Source organism: Poecile atricapillus, chromosome 2, assembly GCF_030490865.1.
Source record: "Poecile atricapillus isolate bPoeAtr1 chromosome 2, bPoeAtr1.hap1, whole genome shotgun sequence".
NCBI classification, from domain to species: Eukaryota; Metazoa; Chordata; class Aves; order Passeriformes; family Paridae; genus Poecile; species Poecile atricapillus.
Genome location: NC_081250.1, coordinates 108,600,482 through 108,614,726, shown reverse-complemented (window position 1 = coordinate 108,614,726; position 14,245 = coordinate 108,600,482). Strand labels below are relative to the sequence as shown.

Below are 14,245 nucleotides of genomic sequence, written 5' to 3'. Positions count from 1 at the left end.
AGAGCATTCGTATTTAAGGAATGACATTTTCATTTTATAATTAAGATATAGGTTGGCACTTTTCACTGTTTTCCTGTCTGGCTTTATATGGCATACTAGAAAAAAAATATTTAAGAGATCTGTGTTTGCAAAGATTTCTGTTTGAGTGGGCTGTGTTACTTCTTTATAAAAAAAAAAAATAAATTTAAAATTAGCAGCCACAAAACCCCCCAAACATTTTTAAATTAACCACCCTAAGGCTTAATGTTGCTAGTTGAAGGCACTGTGGGATTGTAATCCAGAAACACAGAACTAATTTTCTTGTTTTACTTTTAAATTAGACGATTTTTTTCATTAACTAGAATTGAAATGTTTCAGTTATGAATAATGCCAGGAAGAACCAGCACACTTGAGTGGGTTTAATGAATTGCATGTGTTTTTGCTGCTTTGTGAACGTGTATGTGGTGGTGGAGTTCCTGAGACCTGTCACTTAATATATACAGAAATGCATGTTTTATTTATGATGTGTTAATTTTAACTATCCTAGCTTTTTTGTTTTATGAGCAGGGTTTCTGCAGAGCCCTAAGATCATTTTAATATGTTCAGAAGAAATTTCCACAGACACTGAACTGCAGAGCTTTATGTCTCATGAAAGTGTAAGAGTAACATGTTTCTTGTCTACATTTATTAGCCTTAAGAAGGCACTGGATGTTTCTGTCATGACTGAGAAAATACTTAAGGGTAGTTTATTCCTTCCACTGGGTAGATAGGTAATTTGCATTTACAATCCTTGATATTTTATGTCATTTCTAACCAATATTAGGCAGTGCTGAGTATGGCCAAAGAGGCAAAAAAGTAACTCCTGTGATAAAACTTGAGAACAGGTACTAACAATAAAACTGTACCCTTTTTTGACAGTAATTTGAAAGGTAAAATTTCAATTCAGAGCATATTAGTATTGGTGTTTGTTGTTTTTAAGGAAGCAAAATTTCCTTAGGAGATTTGAATTTACTTCAGTGCATTTTATGCTGTGTGCATTAGAAAAATTTGTCTTTTGCCACATCCTTTTAGGGTTTATGAGCTGTTTTTTATCTTCTCTAAGAAACTGCTTACTGAAAGGCTGTATTTTAAGCCTTCAATTTAATGTTCCAGAGGAATAAAGGAGTACTTCTGACTAAATCCTCTGTTTTGCAGTAACTTGAGAACACACTGGCAAACTGCTTTTCTAGCTAACATCATTGATTATCTTAGTGCAAAGACAGTGAATGCAGCAAAGAAAATTAATGTGGTAAGGTTATTACTTCATTAGAAAAACCAGAAAATATAATTCATACTCATTAAATGTGAAGACAAAAAAAGCGTGTTTTCATTGAAGTGTTTTCATTTTTAAAACAATGCATAGCTGAGAACAGTATTACTTAAATTATTCATTGTTGGTCTTTAAAAAATGATCGAGAGCTCTTTTATAGACTGAAGTGTAATTGTCAGTGTGACATTTTCCACATTAGAAAGTGAAAGACAACATTTGAAAAAATAGGAAAACTGCTATTTACAGATGAGCGATGAATAATTTTGACGTGGAATCCAAAAATCTGATCATGGAAATACTGTGGGTATACATAAATATGCATGTATACATATATATATATGTATATTATGTATATATATTATATATATGTGTGTATATATATGTACAAATATGTACATTTTTATAATATCTAATCTATTAATTTATATATTATAGGATAACATAGAAAATATATATTGTGTATTATATATGTATATATTTAGAATAATAAAAAGACTGTTTTCTTCTCTGCTAATAATAAATTGTAAATCTTCAGCTTTCACCTAAAGGAGTATCAGTAAAAAATAAAGACATTGATATCCTTTCTATGATTTTGCTAATTTCACAAATTTAAAATGATTGAGAGACAAAAAAATTGGGATTTTTTCTTTTGTAGGGTTTTTTTTTCTTTGTCTTCTAAGAGCTCATTTATAAGCCAAGCTTCCCCAAGTGCATGTTTTTCACTTACATGTTTGGAGAAGATACTGGAGCAGGTGAAGCTCCACACCTGCCTTTTAGACATGTTTGCTCCAACTTGTGGGTGGGCTGCTCTGGAAAAGGAATGACTTTTTGAGGTGGGTTTCAGCGTGAAGTGAGGGATTTGAAACAAGGAACAAGGGTTGCTCAGCTGGCCCAGAGTTAATTCTCATTTCTACTTTACAGTATCCTCACTCAGTGGCAGACGCCTCTTAGAAGCAACAGCAGTTCAAGAAATGTTGAGTAATTTAAACAACCCACCACAAAGCTAACTATGTGTCTCCCTTGAGTTATAAGAATACTAACACTGATTTTGATGAAGGAAAATACTCATCATGTTTCAGTAAATAAGGAGTATATTTTAGACTAATACTGATTGGTGATAGACTAATAGTGATTTGTGTTTATTATTATTGTTGTTGCAATTATTATTATTATTATTATTATTATTATTATTATTATTATTATTACAGATAGATTTTGTTTGCATGATTTGCTTTATTTTCTTTAAATAAAACAAAAGAAAAACAACAACAAACAAAAAACCCAAAACAAACAAAAAAACCCCCAAAAAACCCAAAATAAAAAAGCCCCACAATATTTCAGATACTGGGAACCAAAACTGTGTAACACATGGAAGTAACTGTGAAAGTTGTTTGGAGTAGGACTTAGTCACTAGAGGGCACTTAGTCACATAAAATTAGCCATCTTTGGGTTGGGTTGGTTTTGGGTTTGTTTTTTTTTTGTACTAGCTTCTTTCTCTAAAATGTCTTCTAAAATATTTGTTGATTTTACTAGATTTTATTACTGGTTTAGGAGTATGCAAGTATAGCCATAAATATCTGTAAGAGTATCAGGGCAGTGATCTGTAGTGAAGCATTTCCTCTGGGACAGGGGATAAAGGATGAAGCTAAGGAAAGGCTACAGCCTACAGGATTTAGTGCAAAAAACACTCAGGCTACAGCTGTACCAAAAGGTCGCTCAATTAATACTAAATTAATTAATAAAACCTGAAGTGGAACAAATTATCATACTTAGCAGCAGGGGTGTATAATCAGAGACACAGACACAGTTCTCAAGTATCAAAATCTCTGCTGTAAATTGACGAATTAAAAAACTCCCGTTATTGAAAACAAACAAAGCCAGAGCCCTCATTTGGACACACCACTGGTGAGGTACCTAAGGTAGCAGTTTTATAAGTGGCTTTAACATGTTTGACACTTCCCTGTAGACATCTAGCTTATTACGCTCTGGAGGTTTGCTTTGCTGGGCACTGAACACCAGTCATTCCTGATGGGGTGCTTAAAGTTCACTGGCAGCCTGGCCACATGAGGGCATATTGGGAGCTCATGGCACACCTCTAAAGCTGCCTTTGTGCTGGGAAGTTGTGCACTGTTGGGAAGGTAGAATTAGGAAGAAATTAAAAATATGACTCTTTAGCCAGAAAAGCTAAGGAAGAAATACAAGTGAAAGCACGGTTTGAATAATCCAAAGAAACCGGGCTGGTATGCCAGAACACATTCTTTCCCCCAATAAAACTAAGCTGAGACCCCTCTTCCCAGCCTTATAAGGAAAGGTCTGAAGGACCCTGAGATAACTAAAAATATGCAAAAACAGCGATTTCTATAGGTCGCACACAAATGTTACTGTATTAGTATACTTAGAAAGATTGGTTATTAAAGGAATAGAATATTCAAATGTATAGATTATATAAGTAATTGTAAAAGAGAACTCTCTCTCTCTTACTATGCTCTCTTGGCTCTCTCTTAGCCCTCTTGTTTCTCTTGGATCTCTTAGTCCTCTTAGCACTCTTGCTACTCTCTTGCTACGCTCTCTTAGTTCTCTTGTTTTCTCTTGTCTCTCTTACTATGTTCTCTTGCTGCTCTTTCCTACTCTTCTTTATCTCTTTTTCCCCAGCTCTCTCACTTCTGTTCTGTCACTCTCTTCTTAAGTCTTGAGCTCATGTATTCATATTTTACCCCCTTTTGTATTGTTCTATCCGAGCCTGCTTTAAGCTCTATCTTCTGGCTCATAGCAGGCTCTCTCTCTCTCTCTCTCTCTCCCCCCCACTCCCTGAAATAAACTTCTAGCACGTAATTCGATTAGAGAGGTCTCTGCCGTGTCTCAGAATGTCCACCCCAGAAAGCATCTCCTATGGTGCATTTCACCTCCTGGCTTCACTGCTGTGATAATTTGCCACAAGACCTCTTTTCTCTGACGGATAAGCAATTCCAGTGGGCTGGAGAGCTGATGCCCCAAGGGGTGTCCCAAGAGGGTGGGGTTGTTTATTTTTTTCCTGGCTGTTACTGCCAATCAGAGAGAAAGAAGGTTCTCAGGGACCGCATCTGCCAGGCCAGCTTAATGCTGAGGTATGCAGAATGCCCAGGATTAATTTACACATGCTTTCAGCAAGCATGGCATGCTGTCACAGAATGTCTGTCAGCTCTGTCCTTGGCTTCTGACCAAAGCCTCCCATAGAAGGCCTTGGTCTGGTGTTACTTGGGGTTTTTTTAGTTGTCTGGGCAGTCTGGCAGGTCTATTATCAAAATAATCAGCTGTTGTGAGTGGGTGGAACCACGGGTGAATATTCCAGGTGTAAACCTGAATGAGTCTGGAAATGGGAAGGGACGGTAACTGCCAGACCATTGGTGGGAGAGCTTGTGAAGAAGCAGAAGCAGTAACAAGAACCAAATATACTGTAAGCACGTGGTTTGTTTTATTTCTGAACCAAGCTGCCTCAGGTTAAGGATTTGCTGGAAATTTAAGCTTGGAAATTTTATAAAGAGTTTTGAAAACACATGTCCAAGTAGCTGCATATGTAAATGGACTTTTATATTTTCCTATATCTCCCGCCTTACATGGAGGGAATGAGACTGTGGTGCATTTTGGAAGACATACAGGTGGGATAATAGAATTGTAACAGCTTCCAGGATTTCCTGTGTCTTTTCTGTTCAGAACTGTAGCTCACGACTGATAGACATGTGTACCCAGGGCTACATTCCTGTCTTTGCATTCATGGACTTGAGGCCAGGTCTGACTCTCTGAATGCCAGCTGCATGGCTTCTGTCCCTCCACAAAGGGACAGAGAAATATTTTCTGTTCTCTAGGTCAGAGACAAACAGTTTAAAAGTTGAGAGGTTAGTGTATCCTCTTACAAAACCCAAGATAATAGATTTCCTGTTGATTTTCTGTATCTAAGGAATTTCAAGCAATCCTCTTGGGCAGAGCTGAGAATTCAAAGTGCAAGTCAGAGTCGATAACTCTGGATTATCGCTTAAGCTGAATACAAGGTCAAAACTATTGAAAGACTTTTCCTGGGTCCCCATTCATGATGCTGGCTGTCTGCTATGGCTTATAGGAGCTTTGTCCTTGATGGTGCAGTCTTATCTGTATAGGCATCAAGGTCTGTCCCTCTGTAGTATGTGCCAGGTACTCAGATGGCCTGTATAAGTGTTTCACTACATGGATTGTATTGCAGGGCAAGGATTTACAAGCTGGAATTCTTTCTTCTCTGTCTGTCATGATGAGCTTCAGTGCAGTACACCTCCCACCACATTTCCTGGAAAGATGTGGTGAACCTCTGAATTCATAATCCCACTGAATTCTAAGAGAAATTTAAAATTATATTCTATGAAAACAGGATAAAATTATGCAATAAATATATATCTGCACATTTGGTAATGGCAACTCCTACCTAAACTGCAATGTAGAAGAGAATAACCCTTCCTACCCTTGTAATCAAAAGAAATAGATTAGAAATCAGTTCCAATTAGAGTGGTAAGACCAAGTATTCAAAAAATTGGAAAGTGAAGTTTTCTGTAGTTCTGCTGCCTAAGCTTTTGAAGTGGAGCAGGTAGAGGGCAGTAGGTGCTAAGATTCAGGATCTCTTCTCCACACTCCCAGTGCTGGGCAAAGCACGAGGCTGCTCCTCAGCCCAGATTGTAGGTAACCTGATTTTACATGGAAAGAGGCACAATCTGTTAACATAACTCAGCAGCTGGAGCTGTAACTCCTCAGAATGCTAAAAGTGAGCTTCTTGGTAGGACTTAAAAATCAGCAATGAAAAGAGTGCAGGCATTGACTGGGGTTCTCCATGCAGGTGAATTTTGAAGCAGACAGCTGATTTTGTCTAACACAGCAGAGACAATTCACGTCTTGCACAGATTTTGTCTTTTGCTTTTAAAATAAATGAAATGATAAGCATTATTTGCCATGAAAATGAATCTCTACAAAAAGAGATTAATTTCCTCCTCTAGAAGGAGAAAAAAACATAGGAGGATGATGGTATGAACAAAGCTTAATTAAAATATAATTGTATTTAATCAATGCAGTATAATTAGAAATAAGTGCTTAAGAGTTCATTTTAATGGCTGTTGGGCTATTTGTATTCTTTAAATTAGTATCTGCCTTATGAACAAAGATCCAACACAGCTCACTTCTCGAAAAGGCTTTTTGTTTTTCTTTAGTGATTTTTGTGTAGTTCCAAGGAAGCAGAAACAGTAAACCAGAAAATTAATAGGTGGTAAAAAATTCCTGTAATGCCTTCTAAACCCTTTGTGTTTCCAGCCTATGACATAACAGAATGGCCTGCTCTTAGCATCTACCTTAGGATACTGCAGGTCAAGCTCTTGCTCACAGTAAACTTTCCAGGTAACATTGGAAGTCACCGAGATCATTGTGTTTGCTTCCTTTTCATTGCACACAGAGTCTAGTTCTTTTAATATTCAGTAAGTCTGTTCTTCCTATTTCTTGGAAATTTATCTAAGTACTAGTCAGTCTCCTGTAGTTGGAGGCTCAATAGGAATGGTTAACAGCATGTGCAGGTGGTGCATGTTGTTGAGGGTGTCCAGACTCTGAAGTATTTTAAACCAGTGCCTTTCTTTTTTAGCTGTCTTGCATTGTTATACATGCACACAACAGCAACACTGCCTGAGACCAGAGCTTGCTCAATATCCTAGCAGCAAAGTGAAACCTCCTCACATTACTTTCTCAAATTCCACCAGTTTGTGTTTCAGAAACTTCCTGTGCCAGAGGTGGTTTTTGTTTGCTTATCAGCCCCAAAAGGATTTCCCGTCTCTCAGCTTGTTCAGTTGTCCCCTGAATCCATGTAAAGTTTTAGCAGCTGTAACATCCCCTGGCAAAGAGTTCCTGAGTTTCCTTTCTCAGTTGCATGGAGAGCTGCTTCCTCGTGTTTGTTTTCCACCTGCCATCTGCCGGCTTCGTCTGATGCCCCCAGCCTTGTGTTAGAATGGGCAGAGCAGACAGTCAGTTCTGATTCACCCCTTCCATGTCACTCATGATTTTACAGATCCCTATCATATTTCCTCTGGATCATCGCTTTTCCGGTTTCGTAGTTGTTGCTCCTTGTAAGCCAGTTTATACTTTCAGTCCACCCTCTTTTCTTCTTCTTCAGCTCTGTACATGAGTGAAAGGATCACAATTGCAGATAATATTCAAGATGCAAGTGTGTAAATATGCAGAAACACAGTAGTTGTCTTTTGGGGTTTCTCTGGTCTTCAATTTGCTTTCTCTACTGGTGAGCAGGAAGATGACATTTACACAGAGGTTTTACTACCCCAAGATCTCGTTCCTGGGTAGCAGTGTGCTCATAACTCAGTTCAGAGTCCACTACTTTTGAGTCTAAATTAAGCTTTCCCCCAAAGTATTTCTAGCATAATTTTGTATAAATTGCACTTCATATGTCATTTTATTACAAACCTACTCTCATAGAAAGTTCTTTAGTCTCCATCATTTCTACCCCAAATAGCTTAATATCATCATCAAACATTGTCTTTTCCCTGTTTGCTTCCTTTCTCAGGTGTTTTCAGAAGAGGCTGAAGAGCATCCATACCCTCAACATGAGGCAGCAGGACTCCACTGTGAAATTGACTGTCTCGTATTCCTATGCCATTTCCTATCCTTTCAACAGTTGCTTTTCCAAATCTGTGCAAAGGTGTTCACCCTAGTGCCTGCTAGGTTTCCTTAAGAAATCTTGTGAGACAGATATGATCAAATACCTCTTGGAAAGACAAATAGATGATGTATCTGAGTATTAAAAAAAGGAAAAAGTCTCCCATAGAATGCAGGCCCTAAAAGGAAATAGCTGATTGTTAAAAGAATTGGTATTATTGCACATCTGAACTATTCAGTTGTTTGTGACAAACTTGGGTATTCTGATGCTGAGAGATCTGAAGCATCTGGGCAGATAAGAGCTCTGAGGATATGGAATTATAGGAGGTTTATGCTGATCTACACATGAGCTGCTCTAGATGGGGACTTCTCATTGTCGCCACTGTCATTTCCAGCTAGGTGGCTTGATCTGCACAGCTGATGTGGCTGCTCTGAGCTCATATGGTTGAGAATCAGCCTATCAGGCAAGATGAGAGTTTTTAGCTGAGTCAGGACTGCGATGTGTCTTGACCTTGCACTGCAGGTGCACTCGTGGCCACCTCTCTCTTTTAGCTAAGATTATTTGGGTCTTGGGTGTGTGTAGGTGGCTGCATGGTGGCATTAGTTTTCCAGCAAAGAAATAGAAGTCTGCACTGGATTTGTAGAATTGGTCTAGTCTCTTCTCAGAAATGAGAATTTAAAATGAAAGGATTTCTTATATAACTTATAGATCTTATATAACTTTTTTTTTTTTGCCGCCTGTCTTGCCTTCCCCTGTGATCAATGAGCTTAGCTTCCATTACTTCAGTAAGTTTTTTACTATGTTTAACCTAAGCTTTGTTCTGTACAGTTGCAACCAGTGGTGTTTCTGGCTTTTTATGTGATTCTGGGAGCTAGTTATCTGCAATCCACGGGACAAAAAGTATTAAAAGTAGGAACATTACTAGTATGCTTGTATAAAGAGAAGAAATATGAAGCTCTGAGCTGTTTGCATCTCTGTTCTTCCAGAGTCTCTGACTGTACATCTAATTAACCAGCCATTTAAAAATATTAAGCATTTCTTTCACCCCCTGCCAGCAACATCAGTCTGTAAAATTAACTTCTCTGAAGATTTGCATCTCACATGCTTGCAACACTTGAACCCAGACTTTAAATTATAAACAATCCACAGTATACAAATTACTTTAATTATAGCAATAGGTTAGTATGTTAGTGATGCCCAAAAGTTATGTGAGGGGTGGATGTTCAATTGTCACATTTTCTTTTTTAGATCCCTAGGAAGGCAGAAAATTCAGTCCTCTCGAACTGCTTTTTTACCCTTCACTAAATATTTAAGCAATAGCAATTGATGTAGCTTTAGTCCAGAATAATTTCTAATCTGAAGGGAATTTTCCTACATTTCATCTGTGTTTCTTTTTCAGTTCTTAAATCAGATTTCACGTAAATTATTATGTCCATTAGAACCAAATACTAATAATAAGCTAGACAGAAATATGCTTTTTTCCTCTAGTCTGTGGACATATGTGAAGACCTTGTCCCTGCAGTTAGCAAGAAGTCATTGCCAAATTGGTAATCACGTATGATATTGGCTGTGTTCTCCTGTCAGACAAAAAGCAAAATGTCTCATTTTGAGTGCTCACTTCATTAGAAATCAGTAATTTAAACATGAATAAAGTCACCATATTATGGAACTGTGTCGTTTAGTACTTGTTGAAGCTTACTTGGTCAGTAATTCTCATGCTGATTCATGTCAGGCTTGCAGAATTAATTTTAATGCCTGGAAAATAATGCAGTTTACTAGGGAAGAATAAACAAGGTGGGTTTTTTCAGTCATAGAACACCGTGTTGAATTACTTGGTGCAAAGGACTCTCTCAGAATTTTTTACACCTTTGTAGCTGCTTAACATTAGTCTTGCCCTCAGTTTGGGGTATCATCAGAGCTTCCAGTATTAGTACACACCCATGGTTTGCAAAGCAGGACTGGGTAGGCTTGTTTCTTAAATCAGTCAGCCAGTCACGAGCACAACTGCAGTTTCAGCTGTGAACTCTGCCTCTCCTTGCTGTGCCTGGCATGGCACATCCTATGGAAAGATTGATGTCTGAAGGCTGCTGTGTAAGTGGTAGTTGTTTGCTGTGTGGTCACATTCTTCTCATAGGTCTCCACAGAACTGCACCTGCATGTTTATGGATGCAAATTGTACCCCAGTACCAGCTTTTGGTATGTACATATGGTCCTTTGCAAGCAGCAGCAGTATATTTTGTGGGCAGAAATTGCTGGCATGTACAAAACCTGCAGGTGTGGTTTTAAAGCTTATTTTACCCTCTGTGCATAAAAAGGATGAGCTGTACCTGAGAGCTTGAGTGATCAAACTGATCCAGTGCAGCACTTGCGCTTTTGGTGGTGTGGTACTTTGCATTTCCTGGGTACTAAAAACCTTACCATATACCACCTTACTGCTACTATTGTGAATCTCTGGTTAATTAAAAAAAAAATCATTTAACTATGTTTTCAGTGACATATGTTGAGTTCCGTTCTCATAAAGATTTCTCCAGCTGAACTTGCTTCATTACCCCCATGCTTTCCGCTTTTGAGCACTGCCAGTATCCTCGTTGGTGTAGCAAGGATGGCACACAGAGGGAAGCACAACAGGCATTCCTAAAGTGAGAAAAAGGCTACTCCCAAGTAGAGTATGGCACTGTTTGTGGGGCTTGGAGCATCAGGGTGTTTCATCTGCGGGCAAGGAGGCGGCTGCAATCATCTGTAGTAGGTGCAACGTATACCCAGTTGCTACACAGCTGCCCAAAGCTAGTGGTAGGGCAGATTGCAAGCCTGAGCTAGAGGTTTGGCTTTAAAGACACCAAGCATAAAAAAATATTTTTTTGCATAATTTTAAATGTTCTCTCATATAGTGGTGGTGAGTCCTTTATAGACTGACCTTCTGAGTTGATTTTAGGTTTTCTGGGAATTGTTGTCATGAGGTCTTGATTAAATGACTGCTGACAGGTCTTTCTATCATGAATCTTTTACTTCTACACATAAATTATTGTAATTTTTCTTTTCCCTAATCAACTACATTGGATAATACAGTTTGAATTTTCTGATGTTACAAAAACTGTACATGTTTTTTTATATATCATTGCATTTTTCTTGTTGAGGATTGCTTGTGCATCATTATCAGCTACTCTTATAAGGTGCTGCTGAAAATATACTTTTAGGGAAAAAAACAAGCAAAAAAGTAAAACAAAACAAACAAAACAAAAAAAAACAGCGTTAAGGTTGTGTATACATAAATAAATATAAATATGTTATTTAGGACTACAAAATATCTTTGCCTAAGAACCATTTTTAATTTCTTTATAACAATAAAAACTGAGGGTCCATAATCATTTCTTGTAGTGGAGAATCTGTGGGAAGAAGAGGATCTACCATGCTCTAGACAACAAGAATTGACTCAAGTTACATTACTAAATAAGTAGCCTTGTTTGATAATATAATTTCTTTTGGTAATATTCAAGTAATGTAGTCATAAATGACAAGCATAAAAACTGTGTATCCTCTCATAATTTGCATTCACATATTGGAAATGGTTTACTTAGATTAACTGCTATTGCCAAACTACAAATCCATTTGAGAACTGAATCTGTAGCAGTGGATGAGCTTCCTGCCCACTCTTTCCACAAGTTCTTTGGAGTAGCACAAACCTGAATCCTTGTGCATCTTGGATTCATATTATGTTCCCAGTCATGGATGACCTTTTACAAATGACTTCCAATAACTCAGTTGAAGTCAACCACAAGATTTGGTTGTAAAAGGTCATATTTCAGTTATACAAAATGTAGATAAATTTGCACTCCCTGCAGCAACTGATTGCTGTAGGTTTTTGGTTTGTATCTGACCAATTTTAATTCAAATCCATGCACTGGAAAATGTTATGTTCTAGCTTTGTTTCTCTTTGCCTTTCTTCACCTAATTTTCTTTCACTATAAAATTATTTGATTTACAGAATTTTTTTTTTACTTTTCCAGTTGTTAAATTTCTATTTCATAGGGTTCCTATTTCACCTTTTCCTTTTTCCCTTCTCTTCTTTACTAGTGGATTAATTACAGATTATTCCTCATAAATATGAGTAATGTCGTTCTGTTACTGTCAGGTTCTCACTGGGGAATATTCTACTTCTAACTGGAATGATTTCAGAGAAGTTGTTTGAGGCCATTCTGCTAAGAGCATGCCTTAGAGTGTCACATTTAGACCTTAAACAAAGAAACAGGGAAGATTTAAACAAGTACAATTTGTTTATGTAGGCATAACTCAGAATGAGTACTAAATTAAAAGAATATTTTCTCTCATCAGCACCGGTCACTTCCTGGCCTTATGTTGTACAGACAATTCATCTTCTTTTTATTTCTGAAATACAGAAACTGTAGACTAAAGCTTCCCATGGTGACTTTGCTGTGGGACTCTACTTTGTAATTAGTGCCAAGAAGCTGGATTTTTCCATCCCTGTTTGGGCTTGCTGTGTACTTAACTTGCTCACACTACTGCTTCTGATTCATACTAGAGAAGCTTTGTAGCTCAGCTGTTTGTGGTGCAGCTGTCCTAGCAGGTGAGTCCAAATAAGTTTCTCTGGGCTTCTGTGTGCTGCTTCCCACTGGCACTGGTACCATCATATGCCATTTCCAGGGTAAGATTATATGGGAATAGTGTGCTCCAGAGGTGAAGATCAACTTATCTTTGCTACCAGCGAAAAACTAAGAGCGGACCATGATGATGACTCCATGATGACTCCATGAGGCTTTGCCTTGAGGTGGTTAACTGGACTGCAAATTTCAACTGCACTCATATTCCTCATCTGACCAGGGGCAACCATATGTTCTTAATATGAATGGAACCCAAGCAGGAACCAAATCCAAAGCCAGATTACTGCAGTGTTTCAGTCCACTGTGAGCCCAATGCAAAGGCTCTGCTGCCTAAGACCCTAGCAAGATATATTAAAGAAAAAGCTGCATGCCCACAGCTTTATTTCTGCGTGGGGTCTGAGCATGTGGATTCAAGCTCCAGTTGCTCTCCATGGTCTTTTCTATCATGATAGCTCTTGTTGTGATGCTCTTAGAGTAAAAAACCCAGACAGTTTTCTCTTGTCAGAAAAAAATCAGTCAACCATCCAAGGCCATGTTGGTTGGAGCTCTGAGCAGCCTGGTCAAGCAAAAGGTGGCTCTGCCCATGGCAGCACAGTTAGAACTGGAAGATCTTTAAGGTCACTTCCAGTCCAAGCCATTGTATGATTTTATGATCCCTCACAGAATGATGTACTAAGAACCATGATATAGGAATCTGCAACACATGGGTAGAAATAACTATTTTTGTGCCAAAGCCTGGAAATGTACTTTTTTTGGAATACAACTGCATAAGCAATTGAGCTTGACATGGGAGCACAGTCGAAAAGGTATTTTAGCAGATTATGTGACCTACCCTCCAGATGATCATAATATAAAGCAGTGTAAAGCACCATACTAGCAACATGGAAGGGGAGACTTTGTGGTTTATATGAGTTCAGATGAAAAAGCAATGGCCCTTGCAGTGTGGGAACTGAGAATTTTTACCATTGTATTTGGATCACATTGTGATAGGATTTGAAAAAATGCACCTACTAAGACATAATTAACTGATCTTTGCTTGCCTATTACAGATGAATAGGAATGTGTGATTTCCTCCATTCAGTTCCTTAAAGAGTGGAGGAATGTGAAAAAAAGTAGTGAAGCAGTTGGATAAAAGGAAAAAAACTTTTCAAAGCAGTTGCATAGTGAGCTGTAGAACAAAATTGAAACAAACTACTCTTGTTGTTAGACACAGGATGAATGCCAAATAGGCATTGAAAATATGCACCATGTTCAGCTGGAAATCATCCAAATCATGATATCAATATTGTGTTGATGTTACGACCAAGTACGCTATATGGCACGTTTCCATTATCTCAAATCTTCCATCCTTAAAGGAAAAATATGACAAATTTTTGCTTTCCCTTTTCCCAGTTATAGAAAGCACAGCCTTCTAGAAGAAAACTGACAAACAAGGCTGCTTACTAATTCCATTAGTGTGCATCCTGGCAGCTCTGTCTCATTTGAAAATTTTTGTCACTGCTCATGAGAGAAGGTAAAACTTCGAATTTTTAATTAATTTATGTTGTAACATCTCCTTACCCTAAGTACAGTTACACAATGTTGGTCAATGCAGGATTTGGTCCAGGAATGGATTTGAGTTATACCCCCACCTCCTTTTTTTTCTACTTAACAGAATTAATGAATGAGAGCCCTCAGTCTTATTAAGACTAATGT

General features: G+C 38.0%; 1 protein-coding gene across 5 annotated transcripts in view; it reads left to right on the top strand.

The window, feature by feature from the left end:
* CHST9 (carbohydrate sulfotransferase 9) overlaps nucleotides 1-14,245 on the top strand; it is an 88,146-nt gene that overhangs the window by 51,684 nt on the left and 22,217 nt on the right. The window contains exon 1 of one of the 5 annotated variants that reach the window (XM_058833269.1): nucleotides 2,098-2,121. The exons of the other annotated variants lie outside the window; for them this stretch is intronic. The gene's annotated coding sequence lies outside the window, so the exon portion shown is untranslated. Of the gene's footprint in view, nucleotides 1-2,097; nucleotides 2,122-14,245 lie in introns of those variants that run through there. 5 annotated transcript variants of the gene reach the window in all.